Below are 26447 nucleotides of genomic sequence, written 5' to 3' on the forward strand. Positions count from 1 at the left end.
ACTTACTTTTTGGTTCTGCAGTTTCACAGAGTTGCTAACAAAAAGATAATCTGTTACAATCACCATTTTGAAAAATATGTAAACATAAACACATGCATATACACATATACAATCCACACTATATTTAAACTAGTTAAATTAAAATTTGCATTTGAAAATTACAATGAAGCCAATGAGGCCACATTTGTTTTGCAAGCTGTTTTTTGTTATTTTTTCAAGGAACTCGGATTTTGTCATTAGCAAAGAGAAGCAGCTGCCATCTTTCTTTTCAAATGTTTATGCCCAAATTTTGCTCAGCAATCTTATCATTTTCTTCTACCAGTCCCCAGCAATGGCATGCAGTTTCCAAATTGCTATGAAAGGGTATAACCTCAATGGCAGATCAGATCCAAGGGCTATTTTCTTAGATATTATTGTGCCCATATTTGTATGCGGAAAGGCTAAGTTCATTCATCCAGTCAGGTGGACACTCGTGACAAAATTTATGCTGCATGTAACAATTTTGTCTATGTCAGAAACTTCTGCATATGATGTATATGTGTATGTATATGTGCCATAGCAAATCTGCTTTTTGCACACTGAGCTGTGTCCTGTAAGGGCCTTCTGGAGGGAGCAGCCATTTCATAGTCAGCTTGGATTCACTTTGTTACAGAGAGATAGATGCATATTCTGACATCTTATGGGATTTTTTTTTTTCCTTGTAGTTTCTTGTGTGTTTAGCAAAAGTAAAAGAAGTCTTTGGTAGATGAGAACCTTAGCATGAGCTAGCAAGGTACGATTGCAGTCCAGAGAGCCAACGGTATCCTGGGCTGCATCAGAAGAAGCGTAACCAGCAGGGTGAGGGAGGTGATGCTGCCCCTCTGCTCTGCTTTCATGAGAGATCACCCGGAGTACTGAGTTCAGTCCTGTAGTCCTCAGCACAGGAAGGACACGGATTTGTTAAAGCAAGTCGAGAGGAGGGATACGAAGCTAATTAGAGGGCTGGAGCACCTCCCATATGAGGACAGGCTGAGAGAGCTGGGGTTGTTCAGCTTGGGAAAGACAAGGCTTCAGGGAGACCTTATACCAGCCTTTCTGTAGTTAAAGGGGGCATATCAAAAAGCTGGGGAGGGGCTCTCTATCAGGGATTGCAGTGATAGTATGAGGGGTAATGGTTTTCAGCTGAAAAAAGTGTAGATTTAGATAAGATATTAGGAAGAAACTTCTACTGTGAGGGTGGTGAGACACTAGAAGAGGTTGCCCAGAGAAGTTGGGGATGTCCCAGCCCTAGAGGTGTTCAAGACAAGGTTGGATGAGACCACAAGCAACCTTGAACCAGTGGAACGTGTCCCTATCCATCGCAGGTGTGTTGGATCTAGTTGACCTTTAAGGTCCCTTCCAACCCAACCATTCTATCATTCTGTGATTCTATGAAATTCAAGCTGGAAAGGTATACATCCCTCATGGGATTTTTAAGTTTATGAAAGTATGAAAGAAATTTCCATTTTCGTTCTGGACACTGTAGAAGAACTGGGAAAAATGTTTCAGTGGTAAGAATGTATTTAGTATCCAAAGAGAATGTGCTTATTCTGTATAGGTACATCTGAGTAGGAAAGGAAAATTGTCCTAGTCTTACAAATCAAATTGAATACACAGCTTACTGTGATTCAATAGCATCACTAAAATATCATTAAATAAAATAATTAAAATGGCATATAAAGTCTAGTTTGCAAATGACCTTGCCCAGAAATTTTGTTAAGGACACAATTTTGAAACAGCAGTTTTGGATACCTAAGTACCATTGAGAAACTGTCTAGTCTTTCCTGGAAATTTTAGAAGTAAAAGTAAGTTTGCATGTGATTTCAATGCCTTTATAGTCTGTCAGAGCTGCTTTAGGATGAAATTTGGATAATATCTTGCCAAGCTGCTAAGTAGTGAAAGCTGTTTGTGCCACTGAGCTGATGAGTTTCGTTTAATTCAGGAGGCAGGATTTAAGCTCATGGGTTGCTGTGCCCTTTTTAGCCATGGAGGAAGACCTTTGCCGCTTGCCCTTCACTCTCAGGCTCGGAGAGAAGTTCTCCAGTCACAATCAGAAGAGGCAAAAGGACAAATGGAAAAGAGAAGGAAGAAAAAGAGAGACTAGGCAGGAGAACCTTTCCAACTGCACACGGCTCTCCTACAGCCTGGTTGATGTATCTCAGTAGAGAGTGCACTGTAGGAAAAAAACATGTCACTGCTCTAAAACTGTCTTTTCTAATTCAATGCATCCATGTATTGTCATAAATCAGTTTCCCCGTCACTGAAAGATACAGAGAAAAGAGAACAACTTTGACTGTTAGCTATCAACTCAGATAATGAAAACTTACCTTCAGCATTAAGCCGCCAGCATATGAAAAAAAAGACTAAAAATACAAATTAATGCTTGCATGTTTTCCCTAGGAAAAGGTTCCTTCTACTCATGTGCCTACATGTTCATAGGAGTCAGGAGTTTATATTCATCCCAGTTCTGGGGTTTTAAAGGGAGGTTTAAAAGCACCTGGAATTCCACATTACAAATTGCAGCCACTTATGTTTCCATATTCTTAAATACTAATTATGGTATTGCTGACTGGCAAAGCTGTTGCACAGTCAGGGATTCAAGCTGCTATGCTTGAGGTTAATTTAGTACAATATTGTTAGAGGTTAACATAGAAGCATACTCATATGGCAACATCCCTTACATTTGAGAATCTTATTTTACAACCAAGTTTTTCAAAATATAAATATACACACACACACATTTCTGCAGATACTCTAGTAGTTTTACTACAAACATATGTTATGATGAACTAAAGATTCTCATTCAGAATATGAATAAGAAATAGAAAGGTAATATTTGAATCCTGTTACTGGAATGCTGTACTTATCCCCAGGTGAAGGACATTTTCAGTCAATAGAGTGGGTGTTTATTGACCTCAAGAAATGCTTCTTTCGTACATGTACCTTACCACTGTAGGTAGTCTGCTGTAATTTCTTGATCTTTCTGGATAAAGAGTTAAGAATGTGAGAATATCTATGATCCACCAGCTTCACTTTGTTACAATAAACAAAATGTTACTATCCATGAGCACTGCATGAGAGCAATAGATCCTGTCTTGCCACATGACTAAGTCTTAGGGCAGACAGCTTATTTATATAACTTTGGTTTACCAGTTTCCCTCATGAAGAATGAAACCTTTCGCTAAATGATAATCTTTTGACCTCTAACAGGCTAGTGATTTACAGAGCCACAAAAGCAATGCACTATATTTAAAAAGTTTTAAGACACCATTTAAAGCTTTTATGGTGAAACCTTTCTTCTAATAATATGCTTTCTGCTCTGAGGCTGGATGGTTTTCTGAATAAAGAAATACCTTTTATGTCTTAAAATGAAGAATTTACTCATGTTATAAATATATTTTACTCCAACCTGTGAAAAAGAGCCCAGAAAATATAGCTACAGTTCCCTAGTACCTGGTAGTAAAACAATGAGCAGTGAGGGCAGAGCGGGGCGGGGGGAGAGAGTCTGCATGAGAAACCCCTAGATGTCTGATGGAAGATAAAATGACATCTTTGATGTAAAAGCACTCTAACAATGTAAACTAGAAGGATGATGTACATAACCATTCTAGTGTAATGGACATGATTTTCACTTGGACAGATAAGATGTTATTTAGATTCTGTCATGAGATATAAGTCTTCATTTTCTTCATACATTCAAGTAACTAGATTTTCCACTCAGCAAAGCAGCACAGTTAAGTAAGTCAAAGGCATAGCATCAGATGCTCTAAGTTTAAACATCCTCTCTCTTTTAGTGCTGTGTTATACTTACTCTACTTAGACAACTGGTTGTAATACATTTACTTCTAGGCATCTCAAATGACTAACCCCTTTTTCTCACTATCATTTTTGAATAAAACCTGGCCTGTGCCCCTGTTTATTTGCCTTTTTGGCTGGAATGGGAAGGAGGAAGCAGGACCTTTTACAGACGAATCTCTTTGTGCTAGCAGGCAGTGCATGCACTTTTTATGTGTGCGTAAGGGAAGTTGGGTAGGATTAGAATAGTGTAAAGTCAAGAGCGGGTAATTTATTGCATGCAAATGTGAAGCTACCTTTTCTATATAAGAGCCTCCTCCAAAGACCCTTAAAGTCAGAGGAGGTCTTGTCTGGCTTGAGTGTTATTCAGATCAGTGTAACAGAGAGGCTGTCAGAGTAGTTGCAATTACATAATAATCATCTAGAAAGAATTTCCTTGCTTCTCTTTTTCCTTTCCAAGGGAAGATGTTATTTAGATTCTGTCAGGAAATACAAGGTTTCACTGTTTTATAAAAGTAACTAGATTTTCTACTCATTGCATCACTTCATGAATAACAATCCTGGACATTTCCAGGACATGTTTTCTCCTCCAGCTGTCAAAATATTTAATGTTTTGAATGTGCACAATTAGGCATTGCAGTTGAAAGTACTACATTTCATTCCTGCAGCTTTGGGAAGAAACAATACCTTGGTTCCACAGGGTCATCTAATAGCAGATTTCTGCAAGCATCTGGGCTAAACTGGCTGTATTCTGGGTACTCAAAGACCAAAGTGCTGTGATTTTCAAAATCGTATTAGTTTACCTTCCTCTGTTGAACATGTAGATTGAATTATCACTTTCGAGCTCCATCTGTGTCTTTTGAGAATGGGATATGAACAGACGAAGAGAGGGAGAAATTCCTTGCCAGCTGGAAAGCAATGGTAGGTGCAGTCCTGGAGACTAGTGGTGGCTGAGCTCAAAACAAGAGAAGTTATGGGAAGCTTCACCAAGATGTGGGGCATGTCCAGAATGTGCACTATAGAAGAAAACAGTGAGGGGAACAGAAGCAGCATGCAGTGCTGTTCAGATGCTTCAGGTGACCAGCAGAAAGACGACCCAGGAGCAATGTTTGAGACCAGTGGACAGTGAGGAGTGGAGGCTGAGAAAAATGCTACAGGAAGGATCGTTTAGCAGCCAGCATTACAGGAAAGTGAGAGAGAGAAATCCCTGGAAGCAGCAGAACAGAGCCAGCCACCTGGCAAGACAGGAGAAGAAAGAACCTGATGAGAAGCTGCAGTTCCTTCCTTTGCTTTCCTGATGATTTGAGCTTGAAGCAGCAGCACGCTTCTTGTGCAGATGCTTAAACAACATAAAAGCATACTGAAGTCAGCAGACTGCAAACCAGCCTGACAACAAGGTATAATTTCAGTGTTCCTGCTAAAGCTGGCCAGGATGTTTTCAACTGATCATAGTTTCAGTAAAATATGCTGTTTCACCTAAATTAAGATATTTACTGGAACCTATTTATCTCAACAAAACTTTAAAATGAAAACTTGTTTGGAGACCAAGGTCATCCAGTAAATTTGGCCACAGAAAGTATACCTGCCTCATCTCTCAAAACACTTGAAGAATTTGTTTTTATTCAACTTGCCTACCAAATGAAAGTAAATCATGATTCTCAAAAAGTTTCACAAATAGGAACTTGTAAAAGAAAACTGAAACAAATCCAGTTCCAAGGTCATAAAGACTAATTTTCGAAATCCTGTTTTGTTCTGATCTATTCTCTCCATCCCAGTGCCAGGAAAGGAGCATCTGCAGCAGCACTGTGCAGACATCAGTCAAGATGTGAGTAGATGAGTCATGAAAAGGAGTGAGGAAAATGGGGTCACTGTACAAGACCTGATAAACTGCATAAACTTGAAGACAACTTTGAAAATAAAACATATTATACTTGTGGAAGAGCTTCTGTAATTCATTTTCATATTGATTTTTCAGTACATAGTACTAATTTGGCAATCTCTAACCTCATTTTGCTAGACGCACACTCACATTCAGTAGTACTTTTTCTGCCAAAGCTGAAAAAGCAATTAACCTCTTTGAGGGGGAAAAGAGAACAAAATTGTGGCCCTTACTCCATCTGGTTTCTGGGGCTTGTTGCAGATTTATTTTAATGTATAATTTTCTCCTTTTTATGTTGAGAATTTCATTGCAAATCCTGCTATAATTTATTGCTTTGGTGGGTGGTTTCCTGATAATATTCAGTCAGACAGTGTATTCTTGATACGATCTGTATAATAAAGTATGAGTGTTACTTACTTGTTTAAAATCTTCAAATAGTGCACTCATTATCCAGAACAGAGGAATGAATCTCAGGAAGATGAATTTAAGAGTAATTTTTTTTAAGTAAAACCTGATATTAAGTTGTATATAATCAATAATATTTTTTAAAAGAAATGAGAATTAATGAGATACCATGGCAGAGATAAACAAAGTATTTTTACTGTGCAGTTATTTCTTACTAAACCAAAGAGAAATGGGAAAAATTTCAGAAATGCCTTCATAAACTCTGAAATTCCAGCTTAAAAAGGCAAGATTTTTGAAAGATGCTTAAATAATCTGAATCATCACTGCAGGAAACTTGAAGCAAACTGGAATCAAGGAGTTAAGCACCTAGACACAATTAAAAAATATCAGCCCAGCTAAATATTTAGATGTACCTTTAAAAAATCTACACCTTACAGCTTCATCAGTCATTAAATATACATATTAGACTCCTAAATTATACATATGCTTTTGGTAAGTTTACATAGTATAATAGAATCAAATTAGTTTCTAAGTAATTTGATGACTGAAGGGAAGAAAGAAGGTGTGATCTACTGTGATGTACTAGGAAGTCCAGTCCTTCTACTGGACTGCTGGCGGGGGGTGGGATGCAAATTCTGTAAATATGAGAACAAAGTCAGGATGGCTAATGCAAATGAGGAGTTGGGAAAGAGCAATTACTATGTCTAAATACTCAGAACTGCATGTGCTCAAATAGAAGTAACTGGAAAATCCTGAGATTCTTAAAGAAATGTTGCAAGAAAGCCTAGCATTACAGCAAAACTTAGAAATGGATGAGTCCAGGACATAGAAATAATGCATGAGTGAGAAACATAAAATTTAAATAAGATGAGGGGAGGCATATCAAACTGTAAATGATATTGCGGTGAAGTAGAGAAATTGAGATATTGAGTATTTGGATGGTAGACATAATCCTGGAATTTACCTTTTTAAACAAAGTGAATTCAAAACAGAGAAGAAAATTCAGTTCGCCTTAGCATGTCTTTCTGAAGATAACTTGTATTATTAATAAGAGACTAGTTTATATTCCTCTGAAGAAAAAGAAAAACTACTGTAGCCCAAGCAGATATATTATTAGCACTGACACTTTCCCATATTACTGCAACTTTTGAGGCTTTTATTTAAGGAAAATGTAAAAGTTGGATTAAAGGATGGTTCTGGGGACAGGAAAAAGGGAGAAACAGCATAAAGGAGAAGTTATGAGGAATTTCTCTTTTACGTGGCATATTTCCTTCAACAATACTTTTTTTAAATCTTCATTTCTGTAGTCAGCTGGTCAGCTATTTTCTTCCTGGAAAATCTGTATGTAAAGAATGAACAAAGGAGGAAGAAAACTGAAAAACTTATATGTTAGGGATTTTTTTAATCAGATGAATCAGATTATAATATATAAAGGAAATCATTAGCTGAGTTTTAGAACACCAACAACCATGTTTCATTAACTGCTGTGTTAAAGAGGACATCTCTAATATCTCCATTTTAAATTTGTAAACATTAACGAACTCTAAATACTGGCCCAATGAACTTTAATGTAAGAAGAAATTCAAACACTGAATTATGTTCAGATTTAGTTTAATATTGGTACTATTCTTTTCTTACAGTTGAAATGGGAGATCTGGGGGTGAAAGTCCCCAGGTAAAAATGTAAACAAAAAAAAAATCAAGACATTAGTAAGGAGGCATTGGAAAAAATGGCAGAACAGCAGCACTCTTTGGTGGTTAGTGATAAATATTCAAATGATTATGTATACCACACAATAGAAGCATGATGCATTTAAATTAAAGAGTTTAAAATAGCAGAAGTGTGCAAAAGCTTGCATATGTACCACGGGCTAAGCATACTTAATACTGTTAGACCTAAATGCACGTGTGGAGTTGTTCCAAGGTCCTCTCAACTCCAGTCTGAAATTCTGTATGTAGATAAGCAAACTGTCAAGAAAGACATTGATAGGACCAATATGGAACAAAAGTGGAATGCTGGTGACAGAGAAATTTGATATTGTTGGAAAGGCAGAATTAATTCCTGTCTTAGTACTTCTAGAGTAAGCTAAGGGTCACATCCTGAAGAATTCAAAGGTGAAAAGTTAAAAGGTTTCATGATAACGCTCAAGCAGACAGACCATTAAAAGTATCTGAGGTTTGCAAGGCTTTATATATCCAAGTAAATTACAAACCAAGAATAAGAAGAAAAAAATGCAAGAACTTTCTGATACTTGCTTAATCCTTGACAGTCTGAATAACAATAAGAGCGCAAACAGGGTTAGTAATTTAAAACTGATACTTATGAAAAAAATCATAGATGTGTAGTGCAGACCTGTGCACTCAGTAACATTAAAGGAGAAATATCAATAAGAAATGAGGTACACATTATTTAGAGCTATTTGAAATTGCTGAAGGCAGCATGGTTTCAGAAAATAATTTTTCTTCACTAGAATGCATTCTGGCCAGAGGGAAGAAGAATTGAGTTAGCCTGTGGGTAAAAGCAAAAGAGTATTTTAAGGAGGCTTTGAATTAGCCCTAATGTACAATATGGCTTCTCCTTGAACATGAAGCTTACAATTCATTGTGCTCTAGGTCAGGTATGGGGTAATTTCTTGGTAGATGAATGAAGCATTCAATAGGAACTTGATTTGAAATCAACAATTCTAGCATGCTATCAATTCAGCCAGTGCTTCATCCTTTTATTTTATATGCATTAGGAGCCATGAATGTTATCTGAATCTGTTTGAGCAAACAAAAATTTAGATGAGCTTTCCATCAACTCATAACAGTCAGTGTGCTACACTGTCCAGCTTTGAGGTAAGTTCTGAATTTCTACTGTGAAATTCAATATTTGAAGAACTGCTAGCCAACAGTGAGCTAGCAGAGCTTCTTCTATGTTTTGGGTAGTTTCTGTTGTTTCAAGACACTTTATGATTTCTAATCCAAATAACCTGGGAAAAGCAAACATATGCAACACAAAAAGTGGATTAGAGTAGCAATACCTTATCTTCAAAAGGATTACTGCTGAGGAAGAAATGAAGGTATGTTAGCTCAGAATATTCAGAAACTGTTTAAAACAACAGATCTAGTTCACGTTATCAAAGATCTGTTTTAACACTTTGGTTTCTCAAGAACACTGAGAGATATTCAAAGGGAACAAGACGGACGCAGGTATATAAAATATATTATTACTTCGAACTAGGACAGTTGCAAGCAGAAAATCATTGCAGAAGCCCTAGGCCAAACCACCACACAGCAGAATAATTTTAGTGCCTGTTGCTATTCAGTATCTTATTCTAAAGGTTCCAAATGTTATCTTTCCATCTTAACTCATTTAATACCTATTTTGACACATCTGTCCTGGACGTCCATGTCTCCACCGATATCTCTCCTTCCAGACTTTCAGATAAATTAAGTAGTGCACATAATAGTTGCCAGATTAGCAGAGCTAACATGCTAAATTTAGAAGTAACTACCAGATTTTTATCAGAGAACTAATTTTTCTAAGTGATAATGCTTTAAATGACAGTGTAAAAGGGGTTTATTTGCAGACAGCTCAAACATCTTGTGGACAAAACAAGTGACAACAGTGTCACCAGGAAGAGTTTGTCAACAATGTAATAAGAGAAAAGACAGTGAAATAAATATTAAGAAAACATTTCTACAGCAATTATCACCAGGAAAGTGTTTCCAATCAATTTCTGAAAAAGAATTAATTAGAATATTACGCTATCTGAAGAAGCAACCATCTAAAGCAATTTTGAGTAGTCTGGCTTACACTTGCCAGTCTGAGAGGTCAGAAGGAGATCAAGGAGGTGTCTCACTAGTGCAGAACCTGAATCTGGACAGACTTATTCTTCACCATACCTGCTGGTATTACAAAGACGTAGGCTTGGCACTCTGCATTCAAAGTTCCAATGGGACTTAAAAAGCTCTATGCAAGAAGAAGCTGTTTAATTCATGGTCTGGATACTATACTGGAAAAATAAATATTATTTGGCATGATGTCTATGTGGAAGAAGTAGGATATCTTTCTTGTGCATGGCACACTAGCATAAGCCAACAGTCTTCCCTGGTCAAATAACGAGTAGTTCCCTTGATCACTGTAGAGTTAGGATTTCTTTTAACAAAACATTCTTCACTTCTGTCACAGAGCAGTTAACCTGGCATGAAAAGACAAAGTGTAGCTTGTGTACAGGTAATATATTTTTAGCTAAGCAGTGACCCTCTCAAATAATTCTCCTAATAATCCTGTGGTGATTTCAACGCACAGAGTGAAACTGAGGAAATTACTTGTACAACCTTTTCTCCTGGGGATTCCATGAGTGCCACCTGCCCACTTGAGAATTCTTTCTTTCACATTAATAGTATAAACAGTAGTTTATGGCTTATACAGTCACTTGGATTTTCTTATCCAGATCTCTGAAAACTTATTAAGAACAAATTCAAACCCTTGTTGATTTTTGTTTCTTTCAATGTTAATTACATTAGGTCTTGAGTACTAACTTCAGAAGTTTTGATTTTTTTTTTTCTCAGAACACCTAGTCTCTTAATAGCTAGAGATCTTGCTTGTTAAAAATATTTGCATGTCTTAAGCAGAAGATGGGCTTTAAAGGAATTTGAATTAGTGAAACACCTTCATGACAGAGTTTATAGATATCCCTGAAGCAGTGTTATTTAGAAGAAGTATTGTGTTTCCAAGGATATTAGATCAGCTGTGCTTTTCCTAGAGCTAGGTGTCATGTTTTTGTCTATAAAATATGGAAATTGCTTTAAGGTCTGGCGCTGAAAATAATATCTGGGTGATATATTCAAGAGTGTGTCTGTACTTGTGTCTCAGCTACTAATCATGTTTATAAGGCTGTCATTACTGTTCTTGGTTTCAGCCCTGTTAATATATATGTATTCTTCAAAAGAGAAGTACAGTGCAACATTTTCAAGTCTTGCAAAGTAAACTATCATCTGATGCTTTAGTGTTAAGAGAGGGAAAGCGAGCAACGAAAAGACAGGGAGCTGTTTCTCATTAACTATTGTAAGATGTCAGTAAGATTAAGGTGTCAGGGTATAGAAAGATGAAGAAGAAAAGAATTACTTAACAAATAGGCATAAATGAATATAAAATGTGAATAGAGGGATCTAGCTCCTTCTGAGGGTAAAAATAGGCCAGTAGACATTACATTGTGCTACAATCAACCTCATCCACTCAGTCCTGACCTTCATCCTTATAGGTGAGACTAGCGGGAGCAAAATGTTACCATATAGCCAATGCTGGGAACTTTCAGAACCATTATTTCTGAAAAGAAATGAATATTCAAAGGCCCCTTTGACATAATGAAGGTTAAATCCTGTAAAGAGTTTTGCAGGCCCATGTGAGTGCTGTCCGGCTGGGCTTTAAAGAAGCCTGAGTTCAGTCTGCCTGTGAGCTGCCTGGTGGCTATACAGCCATGGTGAGCGCAGAGCTGAGCCCATGTTTAAACTGGTAAGAAATATTATCTCACAAATGCAGCTACACAAAGTGGGCAAAACAGTGTGTCTACCAGAAAGAAAATGTCATATAGGCATATACACCTACAGAGAAGTCACACCTGCAAATTATTTCACAACTGACTCTTAAAAAGTACTTTAGGTATTGCCAGCTCATACCATCTATGTACCTGTTGTCTTGCCTGGAAAAGACTTTAGTTTGGTTAGTGAACAGTGTTTGCAGCTGTATCTGCTAAGGAGAGAAAGAGGACACTGTTTTGTCTAAAGGACAAGTAACTCCAGGCAGAAACAACCATTACAAACGTGCTTTTTAGGAGGAAAGGAAAAAAAAAGGCAGCAAACAGTTTGTTGGCTGGCAACAAACAGTATAATAATAACACGGTACCACTTCATAAAAATATTATCCTTGTGCAAAGAAAATTGTGTTTTCACCTGATTTTAATTCAGAATGGTCACCTGTAAGTATAGTGGCCTTCCATACCTAGGCTGCTGTTTAACAGCCATGAGCAAGCATTGTTAGAAACCTTTGTTTCTGAAACCTAGGACCACTTCTAACAGCTTGCTTTGATTTAAATCATAAACCAATTTAGCTAAGCTGGTGTAAACCCTATATAATTACTTCGTACCAGATTTATACTGATAGGAAAAGATATATCTGCTCCCTCAGTAACAGTTTCTGTCTAGAAATTGCGGATGCAGAGTTTATCAGCTTGTGCCCAGCCTTCAGCAAAAATAATTATATAGGTTTGGGACTGAAGCTGCTAGAAGGTTATGTACACATTACTTGGAGAAGACCCTAAATCACACATCAGAACTGATGAGACCAGTTTAGTTTCCACATTACAGATTTTGAGCGACCTGATCTGTGGATGGTGTCCTTGCTTATGACAGCAGGGTTGGAACTAGATGATCTTTGAGGTCCCTTCCAACCCAAACCATTCCGTGATTTTATGATGTTAGAAAAAGGAATACTCATAGATCAACACCTCAAATCCAGTGTGTTTACCTCACACTTCTATTAGATGGACAAAAACGTGTCATGCCTTGTTCTACCAACGTAATTGCAGTCAATATGCAGATCTGGCATGAATTTATTTTGTATCTAGTGAGATGCCCTTTGCAGTTTGTCTGTTAATAATCCTGGTGATTGTGAAAAAATAGAAAAAGAAAGCTGCATTTTGATAGCTGTGTTGGTAGCTCTTTATTACTCACATTTATAAAGGTGCTCTTTGCTATGGTTTTATCATTTCTTTTATTTGATTTGGAAATGTCCCACTCTGTTCCGCTGTGTTATAAAAGCTTCACTCTTTCCCATCTGCTGTCTTTGAGAGATCAATTGTTGAGCATTCATCAGTGGAAACATGAGGCTTTTTGCCACAGTTTCTCTAAAATTCATCGCACCACTCACATGTACACTGAAATGGGTCAGTTTTCATCAGCCTTGGCTTTAAGCCTCTGTGCTCTCCCATGAGCCTTGTCCAATAATTTAAGAGAGGAGGGAGTGGGAGACAAATTGTGTGACTATTAATTCCAGTTTTCTTGTACAGATGCCAGTACATCAAAAATAGATTTCCCTGGGCCACAGCACTTTGTCATGTTATCTGGAATAATACTAGTTTGTGAATTATGTCTGGTCAGTTCAGTTTGGTCACATTAATCTCTTTGACCACTGCCTTAATCACTGAACCATGCCATCTCATTTTTCATGTTACAGAAAGAAGCTGTCTGACTTTTTGTCTAGTGCCTGGCACGGTGATTGCTCTGTTGACCCCTCAGTACTCAGAGGAACCCAGAGGTCTTCCAGGTGGCAGCAGGACCAGCCAGAGCGGGTACCATCTCATCAGGCTTGACTATCTCATCCATTCCTTAATGACCAAGCAAATAGCATGATAACCCCAAATGATGCAAGCTCTCTCATTCTACATGCCTTAGCAGGTTAACAACTTGCAACCTGTCCCAATCTGCATGAACATATGAAAAGTCATGAATTCATAGACAAAATCCAAAGCCCATGTTACAGATACAATTTTGAAATTTTATTTTTACTTATCTGTCTAGGTTCATTTTCCTTAAATGATCAAATGATTTGTAGATTAGGAAATAATATTGATAATTTCAGAAAATACCTTAGAAAAATCCATACATAATTTTCAGAATACATTTGAAACTGGCATCTGTAATTCTGTCAAAGGTTTAATTTTTACTTTGCTGTCAGTAAAAAGAAATAATGCAACATGTTCTTAAACTAATAAGTGTTAAAATTTGAGGGTTTTTTCAAAAAATACAAGTCGTATTTAGAACAGAGCCTTTTTCTATTAAATGTGTGAACTTATGACAAGCAAAAAAGTCTTTCTACTGTGGAAACTTATAAAAGTTACAACCTGGAAATGAATTTATCTACTACTGCTTCAGAAACCTATAGTAAAAACAAACACCTAGGTATTGTTGTATGGTATCACCTGTCATGGTATTTTAGAAAAGAACAACTCATTTGGAAAGGACCTACAATAATCATACAGTCTATTTAGAAACTAGCCTGCATACACAGCAAGAAAGATTAGGTTGCTCATAATATCTTTTTATCTAGACACCTTTAGAATTACATTTTATTGAAGAAAAAATATGCCTTTTGGTCTCTTTCTTGGAAAAGAACTCACATAACTGGGTTTTATTTCCTTTATAAAGGTATGAAGGAAAGCAATTCCCCATGGAAACATGAGTAGTAGTTTTGGGGTAAGATGAGGACCAACTGTCACTAAAGACAGAAAAAAAGCCTAGCACATTCCTTTCCCTCCAATCCTACTTTGTCACCCCGTTCCATTATATTCTTTTACAGTTGCCTCTTATTTCTTAGCTTCCCTGACAAAAACAAGTTGAGTTTTTTCTTCAGAAACTAAACAAATAAACTACATTCCCATGAGAAAGCAGGTCAAGTTCATGAATATATTCCTATTGCTATGAATTCCTCTGAGCTTTTGAAAATTGCAGAGGTCGATAAACCTAAGATTTTTTACAGAGAAACTTACTCTGGACTGAAAAGCGTAGTTAGGAAAGAGCCTTCCAGAGATAGGTCACAACTTTGAGAGATGTGTCAGGATTTGATATCTCCTTATAAGGAAGTGATAAATTGTCCTAAAAATAGGAATATATTTATATATTGTAAATGGATGACATTCCAGGACACGGCATGATGAATTAGATGTACTCATAGTGCTGGTAAGTGTGCTTCACAATTAAAGCAGCTACATCTGAAGAATATAACCATCTCTACAGGAGGAACAGAAGGGGAAGAAAAGTGGTCCAAAGAGTGGCAGTGGCTGCAAATAGTATACATTTCCAAAAACCCAAATGTGATCAAGCTTCCCAGAAAATCAGGGGATTTGTTAATAATTTAATATAAGCCACTGCTGGCTGTTTCTGAATCCGTTACAGAGGCTGCTACATTGCTCAATATAAGATAGAATAAACTTGTAAAAGCAATAAGCACGGCTTTCTAGTAAACAGGTTTTAAAATATAGTATGATTTATACTAACAGGATCATCTTCAGTCAACAGTGAAATAGATACAAAAGTAAGAGAATGGAATAGATAGTGAAATACAAGACCTAAGATTTCAAAGGAAATTTTTTTTTGCTTGGACATGGCAGATAGCTTTTGAACATTATGAGCCAACCAATGTGATCAGTAAAAGATGAGTTTCTTCATATACTGGACATGGATATTCCTTTGGGTATGCTAATAACGTTGTAAAAGTCAGTCTATTTCTCCTGAGACTGTGCCTAAAACGGATGTTAAAAGGAAGCTGAAATGTAGATTAGTGTTTGCTTCTGGGGGAAGAACTGAGAAAAGCTAAGATGTGATTGAAACAAATATTTCATCACCCAAAGGTCAATTGTGTTAAAAACTGTGAGAAATTTGGAGGAAGAGCTAACTTTGAAAGAATGACCCTCAAGATAGTATGTAGTCTGTCAGGAAAGTAAACCTCCAACTGCCCTAAAAAGCCTTTTTCCGGGAGTTTAGTTACAAAAGTTCATTTCCTCAAAGGAAGCTGCCAGCGAGTATTCTGTTCAAACACTCTTGAGTTTCTTGTAAAAAGATGCAGAATAGATTCTGAGAGAGAAGAGACAACGGTCAGTTCAAGAGTGGAAGGATATCTCGAGTTTTCTAGCTTTCTTTAGGCACAGTGAGAGAAGGGAATACGTTTCTACATAAAAGAAAGTTGCAACACCGCTATAGGACCCTGCTGTATCAAAACCACAATGTTGTCAGCATGCCCATGCCAACATTCACAGAAATGTGAATGAAACGGTAAGAAGTGCAGTTAGTGGAATGAATATTACTCTTGAGATTTGCTGTCAGGACCCATAAACTCTCTGGACAGTGACAGAATAAGAGTGGGAAGGAATAAAAGCTAGGAAATTGCGTTATAGCCTGGCCTTTGCTTCAGAATCTTCCTTCAGAGATCAAGTACACTATGAACAAGGAGCTGCTGCTCTACCTAAAGCCAATTCTCCTGAAGGGAATACTCAGTCCCAGAATCCGCACACCATGTAGCAGACATGGAAGATTAATCTCTTTATACAGATGATTTATCTTGCAGACACAGCAGTAATCAGTGTCCAAAGCAAGACTAACATGAACAAATCAAGGTTTTCCCATTTACTCAACATGCAAGAGCCTAAGTTGCATGTACATATAGACATAACTAGGTTACACTGCAAGTGCCTGCACTCTAACATTCCTAACTTCTAGTACACATTCTGCCTATGCCAAACAGATCCAGACTTGACACCGAAGCATAAAGGTTAAGCAGCCTTCTGAACAGAAGGCTGTGATTGATCAGAAGGAAGGCTGATTATAACATGGTTTGCATTAAAGAGAAAAATAAAAAGAACATTAAAATATCACGTTGAGCTGTCATGTTTAGGACAAATGTTCACTCCCCAGTCCCAAACCAGTGGCAACTCTCTAATGTCCAGATAGACTGGGCAGTCAATCAGTGGAGACCAACTTGCGGCTTTCTTTATTGTAGCTTTCTTATTTATGAAATTAATATAATTTCTCCCAGTTTCTTACTTAGCTAATGATGTTTTAATCATTGGATAGTGTCCCAATTGTCAAATCAGATAATGCTGGAAAGAATGTATGTTCCATTGCTGGAGCTATAAAATGGACAAGGAGAACTTTAGGGTGAGCTATCATTCCATCTTAAGGAGAGCTAGAAGCAGCATGGATCAGCCATACTGGGAAGAAATAAAACTGAAACTTCTGCCTGGTTCAGTGGGCTCAGAGAGGAGGTTGAAATTGCTCTAAAAGAATAATGTACTTCGAAGTAATGATGAGTAAAGAAGTAGACCCACTACCAGTTTCACTGGGTGGAAAAAAACCTACACTCTTCAGAACTGGAGCAGAATTTAACAGAATTAACACAACACTTGGAATGTGTATTGGGTTTCACAGACAAAATTTAAAAAGCAAACTGTTTACATATGCCCACAAATTTACTTCTAAGAACAGACATCTCAGTAGAGCCATCCCTATGTGATTACTTTAACTACCATAAGAAGGATATATGAAATGTAATGCAGCTACACAGATGGATGTCTCACATTAATATTTGCAAGTAAATTTCTGAAAATAGAATATCAAATAATGGACAGAAGACTAGCGGAAAACATGAAAGAAGGGATTATGTTGTTGGGTGAAACTTGCAATATAAGTTGCAAACAAAATATACAGTGTGTCAATATTTTCTTTAGAAACTTAGATCAAAGATTTAAGTGATAACTTGGGAGATGGGAACGAAAGTGTGAGTTGCTGTTGGAGAGAATGGTGCAGCTATAGTCTATAATAACAGTGAAATCATAGTGATGTTTAATCTGCAGTTGAACACATGTAACAGGAGAGAGCAAATTGTTCACAAAATTGAAGCAGTTGATTGATCACCATACATTTCAGTTGGGCAGGCTGATAAAGGCTGGAGTATCTGGAAAGTAGATTCCTCAATAGGTGGAATGAATAAGCCAAAGAATACCTTCATTCTTAATCCATAAATGCTCCAGCTCAAACTTAGTCACATTAGGTATCAATTCAAGTCACACTTTCAGTCTGTTTTCCTTCTACTTTCCTTTAGAAATCTTGGGAGTCCTGTTGAACCCAGGTGAAGAAGAATTTGAAATTATATTAGCACTCAATTCACACTTCACGAAGAAATATATGTGGGTAGACCAAATGTATATAAGCTCTATTTTCTTTATTTTGAAATAAATTCTCTCTTCCCCTCTCCCCCCCTCAGGAAATTCATTAAATTCACTGATAACTCAGATACACATAAGTACATTTTAAAGATTACTAGGGAGACAGAGTAAACTATGCGCAAGCAAGGGACTGTGACAGTTCTTGTAGAGCAATAAATGACATAAGGGATGTGGTCTCGGCTGATGAATGGCAGCCATCTGCACCCTTTATCCTGGCACCTAAGAGGTGCTGCCTTCCCAGTGTTTTTTCTCTCTTATTCCACACTTCCTATACTTTCACAGTAGAATGCACAACTTGGGCTGTACTACTAGGTGCTGTAAACCACTCACTGTTTAAAGGGTATTTTTCTAAACTAAGGGTGGCTCAAGCCTAACTACCTATTGCCAGGATTAAATGATGTTACTGGGACCTCAGACAATTAATGCTCTGCTTTGTTCAGAAAACCTTCTGATTAAGGTGTTCAAAAGGCAGAATAAATAATAAAATCAGAACTTTCAAGTGAACTTGTCTTGTGCTGTCTCTGAGAGAGACCAATATATGTGTTTTCAATGGCTGTTCCAGTGGTTAAGTAACGAGTGACATACAGCACATGCAAAAGGTTTATGTCAAAAATCTTTACTGCTTTAACTAGGTTCATCTGATATTTCAAAAGAAAAAAAAGACCTTTTCATGGCAATATCAGCTAAAGGTAAAGCTCAAAGTCATGCACAAGGGCTAGACTGCTTTGCCTACTCCTGTTAGGCAGCATGACTATGACGCTCAGGGTGACATCTGGGGTCTCTAATTGTCACTGTGGTTTCTCTGGGACAAGGCCACTTAAGAAGCTTGCATTTATACAGCACCTAGCACTGTGATTTGTAGTAGAAAGAATATATTGTAATGGTAATGACTTCCTAACTGAAGACGTCAGTCAAAAGTGTCAGAAGAAATGAAATTAGATTGGAAAATGACCAATAATACTAATAATTACAGCTATGATAGATTTGAAAATGTTGAAAATGTACAAGGTTACTGCAGATTCTGGAGATAAGGATTTTGAGAGCTGCCTATTTCCTCTGTTAATCTCCCTGGTTGATTAATTTTAGGTCTATCATTCTGAGTAGTAACATCAATCCATCTTTTTAACAACTCCAAAGCAGCTATAAGTTTGATGTGACAATTGTGGTGTCTGCTTAGTTTAGCAGAAGTTATGGTAGAGAATCCTAGAAGATTTCAAGTATGGTTATTAATTTGATATAAAATGCATGAAAGAAGAACACTGTTACTTTGCTTCCTCCTCTCAAAATTGCAACTGGGCCAGTGACTCTTAATACAAAGTTAATTTAGTCAAGATACTTGAGAGCCACTTGGCTCTGTTTCTAAATTCCTCCCTTTGTCCTTCGCAAAGCTCTTTGAAGTGTTACTCTGTGAGGTGGATGTTGTAATGAGCCTATTTCTAAGAGGATCAAAGTAGCAGAGCTGCCCAAAGCAGCATCAAAGATACACAACAGAGAGCCCTTTAATGAGCAAGAGGGACATGACTGTCTTTTCCCCAAAATAAAACCCTAAAACAGGATTTAGATTAAATATTTAAAATTGAAAATTATTTTATTTTGTTTGGAGCTCACCAGCAGAAAGCAAAAATCCTCAAAGAAAAGAGATTTCTCTAGCTGACTCTGCTAAATTTTAATGACTGTCATTTTCTCGATGCTTCACCATCACTTAATGAAGTGCAAATACCTGTGGCCTAAGCTAAAGACGGCAGTGGCAGCAGACATGGGCAAAGCAGGATAGCAGCCCTGTGCTAGAGGAGATTCCTTTCCCATGGATATGAAAATAGAAAGCAAACATACGGCAGGAAGCTGTGGTGAATGCTGTGGGGAGAGAAGACAGCTTGGAGAGGGAGTAGGGGGGAAGGGTGGGAGAAAAAAAAGGAGTAGGAGGGAGGACTGGACATGTAAATTATGTGCCAGGAAATGAATTCCTTATAAATATCTCTTGCCAAAAGCTAAATCCTAGCAAATGTAAGTTTTCTTTTTTTCCTCTTCTTTTGCTCTTTCCACAGTTCCTCTGAGGGCGAGGGAGGAAGGAGCAGAGACAGGAAGAGGGGCGATTCAGTGTTTATTTACCTATTGTGTGACTAAAGCACTATAGGATCCAGCTTTAACATTAGAAGGCATGTGACCCCATAAAAGTGATGAACAGGATAATATCCTGCTTCTCATTACACACGGTTTTTCAACTTACTTTATTTGGCCACGGGGATCCTTCAATATGTTCTACGGCTTAAATACCAGAAGAAATGTGTTTCTGTTCAGAGGCTGGATATGCTTATTGCACCATGTTCAGTAACGAAATGGGGGCTTATTTTGTTTGACTCAATAGCTAGCTGTGCCAATATTGTCTCTGCTTAGGTTTGTGTTTGTCTAAGGAATCACCTACTGCATCTGTCAAGACTGCAGAAATGTTTGCCACTGACCTGTGCTTAACTTCAGGATAAAATGAGAAAACTGATGTTTAAAGTTAAATGTGTAGGTAGGGTTTCTTTCCAGGATTTAGCAAACCCAGACCCATCTGACAGAAAGTTAAAAATCCTTAGTAGCACACCTTTGGCTGCTGAGAAAAGAACACTTCTAGCTTATGAAAAGTCAGTGATACCTAGTGTAGAGGTCAGAATGATCAATGAAACTGGACACAATGTAATTATATAACATATTAAAATTTACTGGCTAGTAATCATGGAAAGCAGCCCAAACCTTTTTCCTTCCCAACTCACACAGTTTGGGGTACCATATATCCCAGTATGTGTAATGCCATGGGCAAAACCAGTACCAGTTTCCTTGAAGAATTAGGTGGGTAAAAGTGTTGGACACTTCCAGAGGCACTGTGTTCCTTAGAACACATATATTTTCTTTTCTTTGTTATTAACTTCAATACTACAATTATTATGGAAGTTTGTGTATAGCAAAATTTTGTAACTTAAGTAAGTACATTTCAGTAAAAGCCTGCTTTTCAGCAAAAGGTTCTGAGAAATCAGAATTTTTCAGTGAAGGAAATTGGCTGGGAAGCACAGCTCCCAGTTTAATTCTTTCACATGGCACAAAATACACAGCTCTTCCTAAAGTGTAGCTGTCTCTGGAAATTTAAATATTTATGATTGCTTGTATCATACTGAAATCAGTAAGTCTTTTAAAAATCAACTTCCTGTACATCAATTTCTAATCAGGATTTGGGAACCTAACAACAACCTGGGAAAATCTCAACCATTGTGACTTGGTTGACACTTTAGTGGAAGATACAACTTCTAAGATATTGATAGCACATAAACCTTCTAAAGTTACCTCCTGTAGAAATAATGCATGTACACACACTCACATATGTGACATGTATTTCATAATCCGTATGTTGTGATTTCACCACTATTGAATTGCTTGAACTTAGTTGAATAATAGAAGTGAAAACCAAAATTCTTAACATCTATATACTTCTGTTATGTTCCCGTTTCTAGCTCCCTGAATTTAAACCCCTAAAGAATATAGATTAATATAAAAAGGATATATCAATAGAAAAAGATAGTCTTTGTAATTTCACGTAGATGTGACATAACATAAACACAAGAACAAAATTAAAGAGAAGATTGAATGATGTATCAAGTTTTTGAACTTACTTGGATTGTTGAAAGTGAATCTCCACAAAGAACATCAGTCAAGTCTTTGATTCACAGGAATTTTTGTGCAGAATAGATGCAGGGACTATATCATTCCACTTTCCTCAGATGGTATGAAATACGTTTGATTGAAAGTGATTGTCTAGAACTGTCCCATCACAATGCCAGTTCCACAGTGTCTTAAAAAAAAAGAGAATTTATATTTAGGAATGGCATTCACTAAGTGTAAAAATATTTTGAGCACCATGATTTCTGCTGATTTCTTCTGCTTCAGTACAAAGTGTAACTGACATTACTCATTCCTGGTAATGCTCTTAGTGAGGAATAACAACTTTTACATTAGAGAGTTTTATTTCCTACATGGGCTGAAAGGATACTTAAGATTATTTTAAACACTCAGCTTGTATTCTATTGTTCTGTTTTCATTACTAACACAGATTAATTGCATACACAATCAAAACAAATTGTTTTAATTGGAAAGCAGAGTTCTACTCAGGGTTTACCAACTGTAATTTCTTTACAGTGCTTGTTCAAGCATTTTTTGCTATACCTTACTGGAAATTTTGAGTACAAAATGAAAAAGATGTTTCCTTGAAAACCACATGATTAGCTGGTGTCAAATTCTGCTATATTTCTCTCCCAGAAATTTACTGTGTTAGCTTAGTTAGACTGTATCTGAGCTATTTGCTGCAGTATTGCTAATATAACGTTGCTAAAGTGAAGAGGAGAACATGTATTAATAGGTGCAACATTAAGTGCTCCATAAAATCTTCCATGCAATATAAAACCAACTTGCAACTTTCTCATATATGTGTCTCTAAACATAAGTTTTCAGTACTGTTAGTTACAGCTTTCAAAGATTTCTCTGATAAACTAGTCGATACCTAGTCCTTTCTGAGTAGTAAGTTCTTGTGAGTATAGTCACTGAGACAACTTCCTCCAAAAATCCCCTTATGCTAGGCAAAACTCAAAAATAGTTCCAGTTGTCAAACTACAGCAAGGACCTACCTATAGGCTGCAGGACAGTCAAGAGAGAGTGAATGCTGTCAGTTACTTCCCCTGAAAAAAAGACATAACAATAATTGCTACAGGCTGTAAATAAATCAGATTATGTTTAAACATCAAATACACATCTCTTTCTACAGATATCCCATATAAAATCTTACTGTCATTACTGTTATTGATGGGACATAATTTTTATGAAGTGATGAGGCACCTAATTATGATACTTGAAAGAATCTGACATAATAGTGCCTTCATTGTCAAAATCGTATATAAATAAGAGCAATTTAAAACCAATGCATTTTGGCACTTCTGTGCTACCCAGAATCATGAACTGAGATGCCCGATTAGGATGGTTCTTGTCTAATGTCCCGTCAAATGATTTTGCAAAACTCTGTAGTCAATGAAAATTAAGGTGGATGTCTTTTCCTTACACAGAGCTAAACATTAGTTTAGATCCCATGGCTTCAAGGAGTCTTTGCAGCTGTGGTACCCAAAGAAAGCTATCTCTGATGTTTTAGCACCATTTTTGAAAAGCAGGGCAAAACTACACACACGCAATACAATTACCATTGGTTTGTAATAGAGATTCACAAGCAAGGTACTGAAATGTGCGATTTGATTTCATGCTTCTGATGTATACTGAGTTCAAATCCTTATGAGAATCAGATTATTAAACAATTTGCTTATCCTTGTTAAAAACATTTCACTTCACTTGTGAGTCAAAGTTGTTGATAATACGATACAGCTTAGCATGGACAGTTTATTTAGAATATGGAAAGATGCTAAGTACTTTGAGTCTTTTCAATTAGACTTATGAATTCTCTGTTTAAAGATTATTTTGTCATTACTTAGCATTCTTGAAAGAATTAAACCCATAGTTATATAGTTGTTATATTTTAAAATAAATTGTAAACCTGTCTATCTGAATGTCGCCAATTAGGCTACAGTCAGTTTAGATCTTATGTGTAAATCAAAAGCTATCTGGTCAAATTCTAGGATTGTATAAAATATTTTCAAATTGTTTAAATAGTGCATTTTATTAAATGATTTCCTTTATACAGTAAATGGCCTCAAGCTGCATCAGAGGAGGCTAGATTGGATATTAGAAAGAATTTCTTTACTGAAAGGGTGGTCAAGCATTGGAACAGGCTGCCCACAGAAGTGAGGGAGTCATCCCTCGGCTGACAGTTGAACTTACTGGTCTTGAGGTCTCTTCTAACCTGAATTATTCTGTGAAGCATTGATTTAAATATGATATGAATGAACTCTTTCACATTAGTAATTTATTTATTTATATTTCACATTTGTCTAGATCATAGAATCTGTCTAGATTATAGAATCATAGAATCATAGAATAACCAGGTTGGAAGAGACCCACCAGATCATCGAGTCCAACCCTTCCTATCAAAGATGTATCATCAGGTTAAGGATTAGACACACTCATGGTCAACAGGTCATCAAATGGACTAAAAAGGGTCATGTTCCTGCCTAGTCCTGAAACACCTAGTACCACAATTCTGGATGTCATATTGCTGAGAAGACTGGACAGCTGGAAGTGCATAGGCTCACATGTCCTTCTCTGAAACAGATGGGCCCCTGGTCTGGCCCAGCAGAGCACTTCTTCTTTTCTAAACTGTAAATGACAACAACAACAAAAGATAAACAAAAAAAAATTTCTCACCTATTTGTTATTTTTTTGTAAACTTGTCTTTCTCTTCCTACTGTAAAAACAGAGAGAAAATGAAAATACTGAATAAATACGCTTGTGATTAACAATGATTAACAATGATTTATAATGTAGGGCCAGAATTTAGCCTAAGAGCTGCTTTTCTCTTTTCAAAAAGCAGCAACGTTTTTTAAGGCAATTAGTAATTGCAGTGTCTTTTAACTTCATAAAATGAACTATTCCTAGCATGGACAAAAAAAGAGAAAAAATGCAATAACAAACAAGTTACACAATAGTTCTTTTGTGACCACCACCAACTCACAAAAATACTGTTTTCCTTTCCTTCATTCATTTGCATATGTGTTTATTTGCAGAAGGCAAAACATGATTATATAGATCATTTAAACTCTGGAAGATATGAAACTTGGACGACACAGTGGAAATTTCTCAGAAATAATCTTGATGAAGCGGTTTTATTCATCTCATTCTAATTTTCTCAAGGGCTGACATACACATAAAAGGGGAACATGATCCCTTGCACATGTTCTCCATGAGGACTGCATGTAGCACAATCATTAAACAAGCTTTGCTGACTCTTACTCAAAGGCATTGCTGAATCCAATCTAAAGGAATTCAGACTGGCATTTCTCCATCTCCTCTGATCAGTGACTGGGGTGAAAGGACAATCCTGTTTCACTACACCAAGTATTACAGAGTTTCAGTGGATCTACGTTATCTGTTACAGCATCTCTGCCGTGCAGTGTGGAACATCTAAAAACTGACCTTCCTTTCTTGTACAGTTGCAGGCTGAGGATGCTCAAAGACAGAGAGAGGGATGGATGAGAGTGTGTGCAGCTGGAACTGTGCATCACCAGGCACTGCTAGCATGGCAAGACTACCAAAACCAAGCACCAACAATTCAGCAAGGGAACGACACTGCATTAAGACCATGTACAACATGTGCTCTATTTGTTTGAAAGGGACCCAATTCTCTTCTGCAAGAAATGGAAACCAAAGAGTGGTCACATCATGTCACAGAGCAGCAACGTTAGCTTAGGGCACAGAAATGTGTATGTGGAGAGAGCCGCTGCTTATCAAGTGGGGATTGACAGAAGCAGCTCTTGTCCCTCACAGTCCTCTGGCTTTGCTCTAGTGCTCTCTCTGTTGCTTCTGGGTTTTCCAAGGGGTCTGTCCCCTATTCTTCCTTTGACCACTTTCCTCCTTTGTCAGTTCTGCCATATGGTCCTAAAACTTGACAAGGAATATCCACCTCCAGGTTGAAACAAGCCAAACATATGGAATGCTATTTCAGAAGTGGGGGGTTAGGATCATCTTTAGATGATTAGTAACCCTGGTTACTGTTTTGTGCTCCTAGATGAAGCTATTTGTAGTGATCAAAAAACTAACCTAACCAGCACATTTTGGGAAATGTAAGATCCAGCCTCTACATAAGAGGTTTTTTCTATAAGTCTGCCTATGATTTTTTTGATTCAAATCTAGTTTTTCTGTTATAAAATCATCTTGGGACAAACCCACACCAAGCAGTTGTTTTTTTCAGAAAAGTTGTATTGGTTTTGAATCAGTTCAACTTCTTTCTGTGGACTCTTGGGCATCCCATACTGTCTTTTGGGAAGTGATCTGGAGTATTCCCCTTCTAGCTACCCTACCCTTGTTTGGTGTAACTGCCAAATGCCTCAATACCTTCCCTCCAGTTAAACCTCAAAAATTAACCACAAAAGTAAATATCTAAATGATAACTGAGAGAATAAATGGAGTAAGGAGAAAGTTCAGCTTACTGAAAGTAATAAATGTTTTATAAGGACAAAAGAATAATTATTCAATAAAATGCTCATTTAGTATACATTTATGTTTCTACAGTGGTCAGTAGAAAAGGCAAGAAACAAGAAAATTAGATATTAATTCCTTCTACTGACATATGGTCCCAGCTCCTAGAAATGTACCATTCTTAGGACTTCCTGAGCTACAGATTATATCAAGAGCACAGTATTATCAACTTTATGCTTCCAATGAATATTCCAATCTACATAAATCCATGTGTACTTTTGACCTTCAGAACTTTCTGCAGCAATGAGAGCTTCAATCTAATTATGTGTACTGTGAAAAAAGGACTTCCTTAATTAATTTAAAAACCTTTATTTTAAATTGGTATTGGGTGTCTTCCAGTCCTTTCATTGAGCAAATAGTAAATAATGGCTCCCTCACTGCCATGTCAATCAATTTTTCAGATGTGTCATATACCTCTCATTGCCT

The sequence above is a fragment of the Phaenicophaeus curvirostris genome, chromosome 4, assembly GCF_032191515.1.
Source record: "Phaenicophaeus curvirostris isolate KB17595 chromosome 4, BPBGC_Pcur_1.0, whole genome shotgun sequence".
Lineage (NCBI taxonomy): Eukaryota > Metazoa > Chordata > Aves > Cuculiformes > Cuculidae > Phaenicophaeus > Phaenicophaeus curvirostris.